The sequence below is a fragment of the Stenella coeruleoalba genome, assembly GCF_951394435.1.
Source record: "Stenella coeruleoalba genome assembly, chromosome: 4".
Classification (NCBI taxonomy): Eukaryota; Metazoa; Chordata; class Mammalia; order Artiodactyla; family Delphinidae; genus Stenella; species Stenella coeruleoalba.
This window is the reverse complement of record NC_137149.1, coordinates 141,711,734-141,723,766: the sequence shown is the minus strand read 5'-3', so window position 1 is coordinate 141,723,766 and position 12,033 is coordinate 141,711,734. Positions and strand designations below refer to the sequence as shown.

The window sequence follows — 12,033 nt, the reverse complement described above, 5'->3', positions numbered from 1 at the left end:
AGGGGTGAACACACAGAGATGCAGTCATTCACCAGGGCTTTGCAGAGACATGAATTACCATTTGAACTTTCAGGGTCCTAACCCTGGAGAGGAAAACCAGGGTAAAGTGATGAGCACCACCTTAGAAAAAAAAAGATAGTACGAGGGCATGGGGCATTTCACTGAGCAACTATGAAAACAGCCAGGTATTTTCAGTACCCTGAAATGGGTACATTACCCAATAATGATCTGACTCAAGATCATCCCCCCTAGGGTGGAGGTTATCCCTGAGAGTCTAAGTAATGGTGTAAAACCCTGACCTTTAAACCATCTAATAATACATTAGTGTAGCACAAACTGTTTATGAGCAATGATAAAGTACCAGTGACAACAAATGATTTATTAAAAGAATAATTTAGAGCAGTTTTCTCTAATGTCAGCTATGCCAATCTCGATAATACTCATTTCTATAATAATGTTACTCTCATTCATCTCACTTGCATTTGTAGATGTTTTCTTGAATAGAAAAGAAAGAGAGGGGATGAAGTTACACAGAGTTTCTGGTATACTCATGGGGAGGAAACGTCCTATAGTATTCAGACTAGCCACCAGCAGAAACTTAGATTTCTTAATCTTGTATTTGCCCCATCTTAGTCACTCTTGGGACCCTCTGTTTCTTAGTTGTTTTTAGCAGGATGAAGTTGAAAATACATGTGTCTATGTTTTTATTTTTGATGGCATGAAGGAAGTACAGTGTGGGAAAGACTTCTTCTAGTTTTCATGTTGGCCTGGCTAGGAAAAAAGGAACCCATGTGTGGCGAGAAGGTGGTGAAGCTGTGAAGACGGACGGAAATTGAGCTGAATTGCTAGGGCCTGAGGAAGGAAGAGGGAGGTACAGGGGTTGCTTGGTTGGGACTGAGAAAGGAGCCTGGTCGTTAGGCTGCTGGGGAAATCCCAGAGATCCTGACCAGGAGAAGAGTCCACTGTAACTTTGCTGAGCCACATTTATCAATAAGTTTATCTAATCCAGTAGTAGTCTGGGAATTATTTTGAAAGTTCAGATTATGTTTTATTCAACTTTGAATCCCTAGCACATAGCACAGGGTCTAAGATATAAAGTACTCAACACCAACTTATTAAACGATCCAAGCATCCATCCTCCTTAAATCAGGGCCTTCTGCCAGCCCTCTCTCACATTCTATCCTTCAACTCCTAAATAAATTCCTACTTCCAGTTTGAGGAATGCTTTTATTTGATTTACCAGGCAGAAGTACTGATGTACCCTCAACCCAGTCCAATTCAGGTTATTAACTTTGATCATCCCTTCCTGAGACTTGGACTCACCACTCAAAAGCCACAAACCCCAGAGGGATGATCTTTAAAAACCCATCACTGCAATTTTAAACATCAAAACAACCATCAGGGGAATAGGAGAATAGTTTCATAAGAGAGCATAAAAGTTTCAGTGTAACAAAATTTAAGGTACTGAAAATCACTAAGAAAAAAATAAGTTTATCCCTAAAGAATTTGAACACCTCTGGTTTTGTATATATTATCAATACACTTCAGGTGATGCCTACTGCTTAAAGATTTGGACATTATTCTAGAAGGAAATACACTCTGTCCCGAGAAAGCACGGAGTCGATGTAGCACTGTGTCCTCCGCTGGCTTCCACTGATACTATTCTCAGCACTGTCTTCTTGGAGTGAAGCTGCTGAAGCACTGATACTTTGGGCTTAATAATTAGGTGCGACGACGCTTTTAGAAGTAAAGTGGGAGGCACGATGTGGAGGTGGCAGGCATGAAGTGTGCACGAGGAAGGAGAGTGGCAGCGGGAGTTGAGAAAGTAGGAGAGATGTCAGAGCTGGGAAGCGCCTTCTCTACTTTAGGGATCTGCCTGCGTTTTCCATCTTGTCTCCGAAGGGCATTTGTTTTTATTTACAACACGAATACATCAACCCTGACAGAGTCACCTCATTTTCAGCCACATGAACAGAGCAGTTCCACACAATCAAGTAGGCAGACTGCACAGGGAGCTGGGCAGCGGCAGCCACGGGCTGGAAGCACAGCCAGCTACCATCGTCAGGTGACCCTTCCTCAGGTGTGCAGACCACAGCTACAGACCGGGATACGAGTCGATACCAGCCCTGGCCGTTTATTCTCAACTGCCCTGCCTACCAAACAGCATGTACCATCTACCGAAAGCTCGAGATATGCTTTGGGCTTTCAGGAGGCTATGCACGTGTAGTGTCTATGGAAAGAGTTGTACGTAAAACAGATATGGTGCATTTAAAAATATATAAAGCTAGACAACAGGGGCCTACTGTAGAGCACAGGGAACTATACTGAATATTTTGCAATAACCTATAAGCGAAAAGAATCTGAAAAGGAATATATATATATACATATATGTACAGATATATACACACACACACATATATATAACTGAATCACTTTACTGTACACCTGAAACTAATACTATATTGTAAATCAACTATACCTCAATTTTAAAAAAAAGCAATCCAATGTAAAACTGTAATCATTGGTCAAGTTAAAGAATAGATAATTGATCAAACTTTTCGTTTGTTTGTTTTGCTTTTTGCAACACGTGGGAGAGTAAAAAGCAAGCAAACAAAAATTTCCACTATTCTCTTCTTAACAGACCAGGTCAACTCAGTTTGTATTCATTACCCTTTCACAGAAGCTACATATTTCGATGATGAAAACTGTTCAGTTTATGGGGGTTAACTACATTCAGCACAATGATCTCTCTACTGTGTAGAGTCCCATCAATTTCATGAGTACACTCAGAGCACCGGAGAGCTCAGTGGTACTTAGAAAACATCTAGTCCAGGCTTCGTGAACTCAGTATCTACGGCTTCTAGGTAGCTCTCACAGTTAAGGGAAGCTGTTGAGTACAAGGGACTTATATGAAGTCTCAATGTCAGGGAGACAATAGGGAGTAGTGGGGACTGAAGTGTAATAAAGAGGTAGCACATACGGTTATTCAGCTCCAGCTTAGAAGATGTGGGTTGGTGTTTCATTTTTATAATAGATCTTCTGATTTTTAAATATTGGCTTAATTAAAAAGAAATACCTGCAGGCCAAGTAGAACATGATCCTCCTGCTGGGCCCACAGACTGCCCGTTTTCCATTTCTGATCCGTAGCATACATCCTCAAACCTGTCTGGGCAGTTTAAGTGAAGTGCGGCAGATCCCTCAGATGCTCACGGCAAAGCATTCTTTTGCTCTGAGAATCTACATATGTAGACAAGAAATCATCCCCCATGTGAAAGGAGAAGGCACAGCCATTTTCACTCAGTCGGACCTTAGCCCCTGACCCTGACATTGGCAGATTTTTGCTCTCTGGCTGCTTTCAGAACTTGTTCAACATGAAAAACAAAACCAATCCTCCACACCCATTTGTCATAAGCAATTTTTACATATTCAAGGATGCAGGGGGAAATGTACATCTGTTTATTAACCTTAGCTCTGGTTAAGATTCTCATTAGCATTAAAATTCTAGTCACTTCATTTTTGCCTGCATATTTCAAGGAGAAATAATGTATAGGATTCAAGGAAAGGCATGCTTAGAAAACAACACAAGTAAGGATAAATTAAAAATTCACGCCATGGGGACTTCCCTGGTGGCGCAGCGGATAAGACTCTGTGCTCCCAATGAAGGGAGCCTGGGTTCGATCCCTGGTCAGGGAACTAAATCCCACACGCATGCCACAGCTAGGAGTTCACATGCCGCAACTGGGGAGCCTGGGAGCCCTGGCTGAGGAGACTGCCTGCCTCAACTTAGACCTGGTGCAACCAGATAAATAATTTGTTTTTTTTTAAAATTCATGCTATGTATAAAACAGTAGTTAGAAACAGGTCTAAAGAAGCATGGAGCATTTCTGAAATAACTGAGCTTTAAACCATCTTTTGAGGGGATTGAGAAACTAATTTCAGATGAAGAAATAAGCATTCCAAAGTGAGGCAATGGCAAAGGCAAAGACCAAAGTCCAACAAAGTGGAACCCACAATGATTCAAATATCTTTTGCATTTTTGAACAATAACAAATTTTTTAAACGTGTCTCATGAGACGGCACATTCACAACTGAGTGAAAAAACAAGAAAAGCAGCTTAAAAATTCTATATTATATTCGGCAGCCCTGTCCTACACAGGTGTAATTCAGAACAAACACCCAGAGGCGAGGCAAAATTCTGAATCCTGGTATTTGCCATATTGTCCTTATTAAGGCAGACATACAGGCACAGGGTGTTAGATCTTAGAAAGATTGTCAACAAGAATTGAAACAAAAAGATTCTCTGATTCCTCAGAAAATATACTGAACACAAACATTTAACTCCCTCAAGCATTTCATTTACCCAAAGTTTTACGTTATAAAGAGTCTCCCATAGACACAATATGGTTAGTTTAATTTGAGTCTATTTTGAAGTCAATATCTTGAAAAAACAATCAAGAATCTGTCCACATAAAACATCTTGAGTATTCCCCCTAAACTAGATCTCTCACTTTGTTGGACCATTTGCAATTCAGGCTTTAAGAAAAAAGATTCTCGGGGCTTCCCTGGTGGCGCAGTGGTTGAGAGTCCGCCTGCCGATGCAGGGGACGCGGGTTCGTGCCCCGGTCCGGGAAGATCCCACATGCCGCGGAGCGGCTAGACCCGTGAGCCATGGCCGCTGAGCCTGCGCGTCCGGAGCCTGTGCTCTGCAACGGGAGAGGCCACAACAATGAGAGGCCCGCGTACCGCAAAAAAAAAAGGATTCTCTGCAACTCCTATGCCTCCAGAAAATTAGTAGGCACAATCAGAGTTTTTAAGGAGCTCTGGAGCTCTCTGTCCAGCTGTTACTGAATTAGCAACAGTCCTGAGGTCCCTAGAGGCACTTGTTACTTTGTGGATTTTTACTCTCTGGCCTTGAGTTTTTTTCAGGGATTGCTTGCTTCTGCCAGTGTCACAGGCTGTGACTACTGACTCAAGCAGTCTTCCTAGGGATGGCTTGGGTACCCACTGGGTTTAGGACCCAAGAATTAATATTTTAAAATGGAATCTGGTGTGTAAGGCCAAGAAAGCACCTGGCCTCAAATCACACAGCTGATCCCCACAATTTTTCTGCCACATCAGACCCTTGAGAGAGAGCTCACTGCATTGACTCGCAATTTGGGAGGAAGGACTGCAGGAGAAATTTGACTTCCCTCCCCCTACCACTGAGGAGCCCCCAGACCCTCACTTCAGGTCTGTCCCTCCTCCCGTTAGTGGAGAATTAGAAAGAGGAGGTCTAGATTGTTTTGCCCCAGTTCTAAGAGTGATTTAGGACAATTTATTAACCTGTCTGGGACTCACCTGTAATCTGTCTACTTCCTTGTATATAAAAGCAGGACTAAACAGGGGTGTCCAAGGCTGGCTATTGACATCCTTTGGGGACCATTATAGAATACAGATTTCAAGCCCTACCTACAGATTTCGATTCAGATTCCACAGGTCATAGCATTTAACCCTCCAGCTAAGGGTCAGTTATTACTGACTGAAAATAATAATTCGGGCCCTCAATTACACTGCTAGCTTCAAAGTAAAGCTGACAGTCTAATTACAGACATGAAAAATTAGAACGCTGCTGCTGTATTGCCAACTCTAACATGCCCAGATAAAAGGCTGTGAAAATTTTTCTCACCGGCATTCCAGACAGTAATCTGAATCGTAAGAGATTGTATATATATGTATATACATCTTCCCCCATGAAATTCAACAAATGCCTTTTCAGTTCAAATGCAGCCTCTAAATGTTTTTATTATTCCACACTTGACTCATGCAAAAAAGTTAGATTATCACTAGTCTAAACATTCTGATGTGGAGAAAGATGAAAGAGGAGTCCAGGACATCTTTACAAAAAAGTGAATTTCCATATTTGACTGCCTTTCAAATCAATTAATCGACGCACATGAGTCTCTGTTTTAACTGGCAGTGGTTCTCCTGCTTAAAGGTACAGCTTTATTCGAGAGGATATCAGTATCATAGGATTGTTTTATTGCTTAGGAAGGACGGCATGAGCTGAGAGTAGCTCCCCAAAAGTTTTCAGAAACACAAGTAATGACTTTTTTCTCTGATTCTACCTCCTCAAAATAACTACTTCGCTATAGCAAAACATTCTAATGTTAATTTCTCAAAATGCATGTAAACGTATTTACATATTTAGCTAAAATGATGGACAAGTCATAGAGCAACTGAAGGGGAAAATCTGGCAGTTTCTGCCCTTCCTTTTGGGATTCTGAGCACCAAGTTGTCTGATTCATCTTCACAGAGCTGCCAGTGCCTAGCACGGGGTGTTACACCTACAAGGCATTCAAGAAAGAAGACTTGTTGAAAACGATAGAAGCGGTTTGCTCTATTTATAGCAATCACTTGATCACCCTTGACCCTCTGTGCCAATGACTATACTTGTGTTCTGAGAAATGAAATAATCAAGCTGTAATGTGGTGTATCACATAACTTCAATAATTCAACCATTAAATTCATTTGAAACAAGCCTTAGCCATTAAATTATTGCAAAAGAAATAAAAAGATGGCAGGAAATAAGAGATTAATGACTGACATTGTGGCCCTTCTGGCTAGATTTTCCTCAAGTACCAGGATTAGGAAAAGAAATCTTAGATAGAAAATAAATTATAGAAATAAGTGATTTTTGAGTCATATTTTAGTCTAAACAGAAATTCTGCTGTAATTCTCTCCCTCCCAACTCAATAATCATGTTTTTCGTTTCTAAGTGACTTAAATAAACCTCACATTACCCCACCTCCTCCTTTACTTCCTCCTCCTATATCACCACCCCTTGCTCACTGCCCACCCAGATCCATCCATCTTTCAGAAACTACCTCAAGTTCCACCTCCACTTTGAACTTTTTCTAGACTAATTCAGTCCCCAAGGATCTCCTTCTCTTCTGACTTTACTGCCATGAATTTACTGGTAAATTATGATCCCTTGCCTTTCTCAAGACCAGTTTGCTATTCAGAATATGGCATAAATGCTTGTGTAGTAGATCTCTAGTTGACTCTCAGGTTCTTGCAAACTGGAAGCATCTCTTCTTTGTATCACTTAAAGCAGTAGCTTTTGGACTTTCTGAAACGATGTATAATAAGATATACGTTTTATCATAGTCTGATGTGTTTATACATATAGATATCTATTTAAAAGTTCCAAGAACAATACTTATTTACCCGCCTATTCTGTTTTACTGTATTTTGTTTTTCAAAAATAAAAGTGCTATCAGACCCAGTAAACTGACTTCACAACGGGTTGTGACCAGTTCTAGAAGGGCACTTACTGATTACTCTGGGATTGCTGTATATAATTTCCTTCACTTTAAATAATTTTATAATTATCTGTGGCCTTTGGGCTTTTCCTGAGTACTTTTTTTTTTTTTTTTTTTTTTTTTGCCTTTTGGAGTCATCTGGGACAATTAAATGCTTGGAATATACAAGTATTTTCTATTCTTTGGCCCTGAGCAATGCTGTCATAAAGATTCCCTGCATTTCTATAATACTCAAATCTCCATTCCCTCATTCTCTTTTATTTTCACAATATGCAGAGTAGCTGGTAGACATTTTGTGGATGAAGAAATTGAGGCACAGGGAATTCTGACTTCTCAAGGACATATCTCCCTTTTAATCAGGCTATTGTAAATTAAGGTAAACATGGTTTCTAGATAGTTGCAAGAGATAAACTTGGGTAATATGAACAACATAGAGCCTCAATATGAATGTATTTACCTAACTTGTCTGGATCAGATGGTCTCCTGGCCAGATGAGTTAGCAGCTCTTCTGGACTTCAGTTTGAGGGTGGAACCACTTCCTTCTCCATCGCCATCTTTCCATCTTTCCATCCTCACAGTTTTTCAACCACCTAGAGCTGCTTGTTCTTCCTGGGCCTCTGTATATTTTGGTCCCTATTCATGATTTTGTGATTCTATGATCAATATTTCAATGCTTCCCTGAAGGCTGCAGCTTTTGTGACTGGAAATTCATACAGTGAAGGACAGCTGTGTCTAATACATTCTTTCAAGTTCATTTAGGGCACAACCAAGGAAATGTCGAAAGGACGAATAATTAAGCGTATTGGGCAAGTGTATTTGTTTTAGGGCAATTTTAAAAAAAAACACCCAGATTTTAAAACTGCTTGTTGGAGCCCACCCTGCCCTCCAATTGAGGCACTTCTGATTCATATCATGCCTTAGTCCTCTGTTTCCAATAGGAAGCGATACACTTGCAATTTTGCCCTCATCATTTTCATAAAAGTCTAATTAGTGATGAGGTGAAGGCTCACCTCACCAAAACACACTTTACAGGGATCTCTAGAAGTTGCTCTGCACTGTTTCCAAAATAAATTCCGATGATATAACATCTAGGCTTGCCGTGGCAATTACTACTTTTTTTTTCCGCTTATGAATCAACCACCTATCCCCTCCACTAAACGCACCAAAAAGCTTGAAAAATGTTCTTCGTGATCCTATTTCAAAAGAATATTCTCTAATATAAATTCCTGCCATTCCCAGATAACAGCAGAGAAGATTTTCTTGTTTAAGCTGTGACTCATGTATCTTTATTCCCACAGTTGTTACTCAGGGCAGGCCAGGGGTGAACACAATGGAAGAGAACGAATAGTTTATAACTGGAAAATAGGCCCATTCGGGAGAAGGACACTCAGAGCATTATCAAAGTAAAATATGTAGCAGTACCAACAAGAGCAAACAAAAGCCCACGCAAGAGATGTGTAAATACTTCGTGAAGCTAAAGCCTTAATCAACTCTCTCTCCAAATCTTGCTGGTGCTGTAAACGCTTCAGTTTCTTCCAGTCCCACCATGACCCAGATTCTTTGCAAAAACAAAATGAAAACATGGTCCAATGGCTCTTTAACCAATGTGTTGTGAAAAATATTTACATGGAGCATCTCCAAGGTACTGCCTGAACAGGAAGAAGAGGATACCTTAAAAAAAGGCGGTAGCTTCTTGGTGACTTTCAGAGCTTCGTTTCTCCCCTCCTCCAAATCATTGCCTTTTTCCCACCACCTGTGCTGCTTTCTGGACCTTCACATCATCTTAACCTTGAACTACCTACACCCCAAGCTGAGATTTCTCCCAACGCCCCTCCGAAAAGCCCTTGAAACCCTTTGGGGCTTTGCTGCCTTCCACCATCCAAAATTCACTTTCCAGTGTTTAAATTCCTCTCCCCCCCCCCACCCTGACCCGCCTTCACTGTCCATTGTTGCGTCTGAAATTTTGCCTGTATCTTGTAGCTCTGCCTGGTTGGCATAAGGATCTGTCTGTGTATTGGCTGACAGAGTTCTGCAGTGATTTCTTTTCTAAAATCCATCTCCGAAGAACTGTTTATAGCCTCTAGTCTCTACCCTTATTCAGTGTGGTTCCAAAGTTCACCTCTAGATACTAAACAGGTCTCTGCAATGATTTCCCTTTATCAACCTCGGCCCGCCCTTCTCTCTCCGCCTTTCTCAAGAAAAACTGTATATGTGTAAATGCGTGGATACACATGCACACAAACGCATGTATATTATATATAACGATAGTATGTTTCCCTTAAAGGGAATAAGCGTAGGAAAATGAGAAAAATGCCCGTGTAGTATTGCCAAACACGCGCGCGCGCGCGCACACACACACACACACACACACACACACACACACTCCTATCTGGATATTCACAGTGTGCAGACCTGATTGATTATAAATACTTCTCCCAAGAACAAGGACAGCAGGCGTCCTCTCTCTTTTACCTTCAAAGCCAGAGCCTAAGGGAGCAATGACCTTGCCGAGAAATTCATCACCTGCGAGAAAGACGGCCCCTCCTGGAGCTCAGGCTGGGATGGGGACGAGAGCAACAGGCAAAAAGGACCACCTGGCAAAATGTGGGACCGAATCCACCTTCCATCGGTACTGAGCACACCGCAAAGCTCCGGTCCCCTAGGGCTGGACGCCGGGCAGAGGTGGCTCGGGGGGGCGGCTCCCCCGCGGCCGCCGGTCGCCTACCTGCTGTGGCCCGGCTCTCCCCGGCGCGGCGGGGCCACTGCCTGCGCTGTGCCGGCGGCCTCCCGTCGCATATCCCGAGCAGCGGCTCCCGGCGCCACACCGATGGCTCGGGCGGGCTCGGCAGCGGCGGTCCTCTTCAGACGCGTTCCGGGAGCGAGCTGGGTGCTAGCAGGAACTGAAATTACTACGCAAAGAGCAGAGGCGGCGCGCAGGAGCCGGGCGGAGACGGCGGGGGGCACCGCGGGGCCGCAGCCGCCGCCGCCGCCGGGCACTGAGCCAAACTGGAGGTGGGAGTTCACGTGCCCGACTGCTCATCCGTCAGGCCCGGGCTGCGGCCATCTGTCCTCGGCCGCAGTGCTGCTCCGCCGGAGACTCCGAGGAAGGGGCGGGGAGGGGGAGCGGGGAGCGGCGGCGGTGGCGGCAGCAGGCCGCCGAGCTCCGCCCCCGCCGCGCCCCCGCCCAGCCCGCTCGTCCCTGGGGAGGGGCTTGAGGCGGCTGCTACGGCGGGCCGGGGGGCAGTCGGGCACGGGCTGGCGGGCTGCGGAGCCCCTGCAGGCGGACCGGCAGCAGATGGAAAGTTAAGAAAAGGATTAAGGTAGAGGGCTGGGGCCGAGAGCGACGCAGCAGGGATTCTGGCTGTTGCTCCCTCCCGCAGGTCACCAGACTCCATGCTGTGTCTAGACTCCAGCAGACGGTTTCTCATAAAGCCACGGGCCGGGGAGATCTGAAAGCAGGGAGACCACCCAACGTTTCCTGTGTGTTGCAACACGTACGGTACCTGCGTATTTGGAGATGGCATTGTTGCTAGTGGTCCTGTCCCCCCGCCCCACTGCGCTCTCCTGGGCGTGGATGGCTTTGGAAAGTGTCCACTCAAAGCGGCTCCAGCAACACTGAATGGATGTGTAGTGTGGTTAGCAGCTGTAGATGGTGCAAACGAGTCAATGAAAAGAAATCATATTCGCTCAGTATTTGCTGGCAGGCACTGTGCGAAACGCCTTATATGCAACCTCTGTAATTCTCATAACGACCCAGTGAGGTGGGTATTATTCTCCACCTTATTGATGAGAAAACTGAGGCTTTGATGATTCAGACACTTTGCTTGAGGTCACACAGTAGTGACCTGCACAGTTGGGATTCAAAACGCTGCAAAATATATCTTCTCTCCCATGGGAATCACCTGGGGATCTTATTAAAATGTAGATTCCGATTCAGTATGCCCAGAGTGGGCCTGAGGATCTGCATTACTAACAAGCGCACAAGCGTCAGGGGGTGACCGTGATGCTGGCCAAGGGACAAAACTTTCTAAACCACTAGGTCAGGGATTTTAATAAGTTTCTTCTTTCACGGCAGCTCTAGGTGATTGACAGCAACTTCCTAAAGGTGGGTTAAGGAGTCTAAGGCTGTGTCTTGGCTTTTGGGCAAAGAATGTTGCAGTCCATTAGCCATGTTCAACTTTGTTAAAGGAGGGAAGTTTGTGACCAGGGTGCCAGGTGGCCACTTCTACCACTGCTAAAATAACACGTCAGTTACTGAGGGTGGTTACGATGTAACATTCAAGGATGGACGTCTTCATTCCAGTCTTCTCCCTTGTTTAGAAAACATTAAGTCAAAGTTTTACACCTAACATTTGTATAACACAAAACACTTTGCACGGTGCTCACATGAATAATTTTATCTGTCTTCATAATGACACTGTAAGGCAGGTATAATTTTACTTTACAGGAAAGGAAGCTGAGGTACAGTGATTTTCCTGATATTACACAATTAATAAACATGTGGGGGGGACTAGATTGTGACAGATCCCTAGCTCAGGACTTTTTTTTTTTATTATACCACTGTATTAGTTTCCTACTGCTGCTGTAACAAATTACCACAAATTTAGTGGCTTAATACAACAAAAATTTATTATTTTATAGTTTTTGAGGTCCAAAGCCTGAAAATAGGTTTTACAGGGCTAAAATCAAAGGGTCATTAGGGCTATGCATTCCTTCTGAAGGCTCTGAGGGG

At 43.6% G+C, this 12,033-nt stretch overlaps 1 protein-coding gene across 2 annotated transcripts in view; it reads right to left on the bottom strand.

Moving 5' to 3' along the window:
* GPRIN3 (GPRIN family member 3) overlaps positions 1-10,383 on the bottom strand; it is a 73,824-nt gene extending 63,441 nt beyond the window's left edge. The window contains exons 1-2 of one of the 2 annotated variants that reach the window (XM_079920776.1): positions 10,027-10,383; positions 3,077-3,237 (exon numbers count right to left, since the gene is read on the bottom strand). The gene's annotated coding sequence lies outside the window, so the exon portion shown is untranslated. The remainder of the gene's footprint in view (positions 1-3,076; positions 3,238-10,026) is intronic. The other variant, XM_079920775.1, reaches the window with a different exon arrangement.
* Between the last annotated feature and the right edge of the window lie 1,650 nt (positions 10,384-12,033).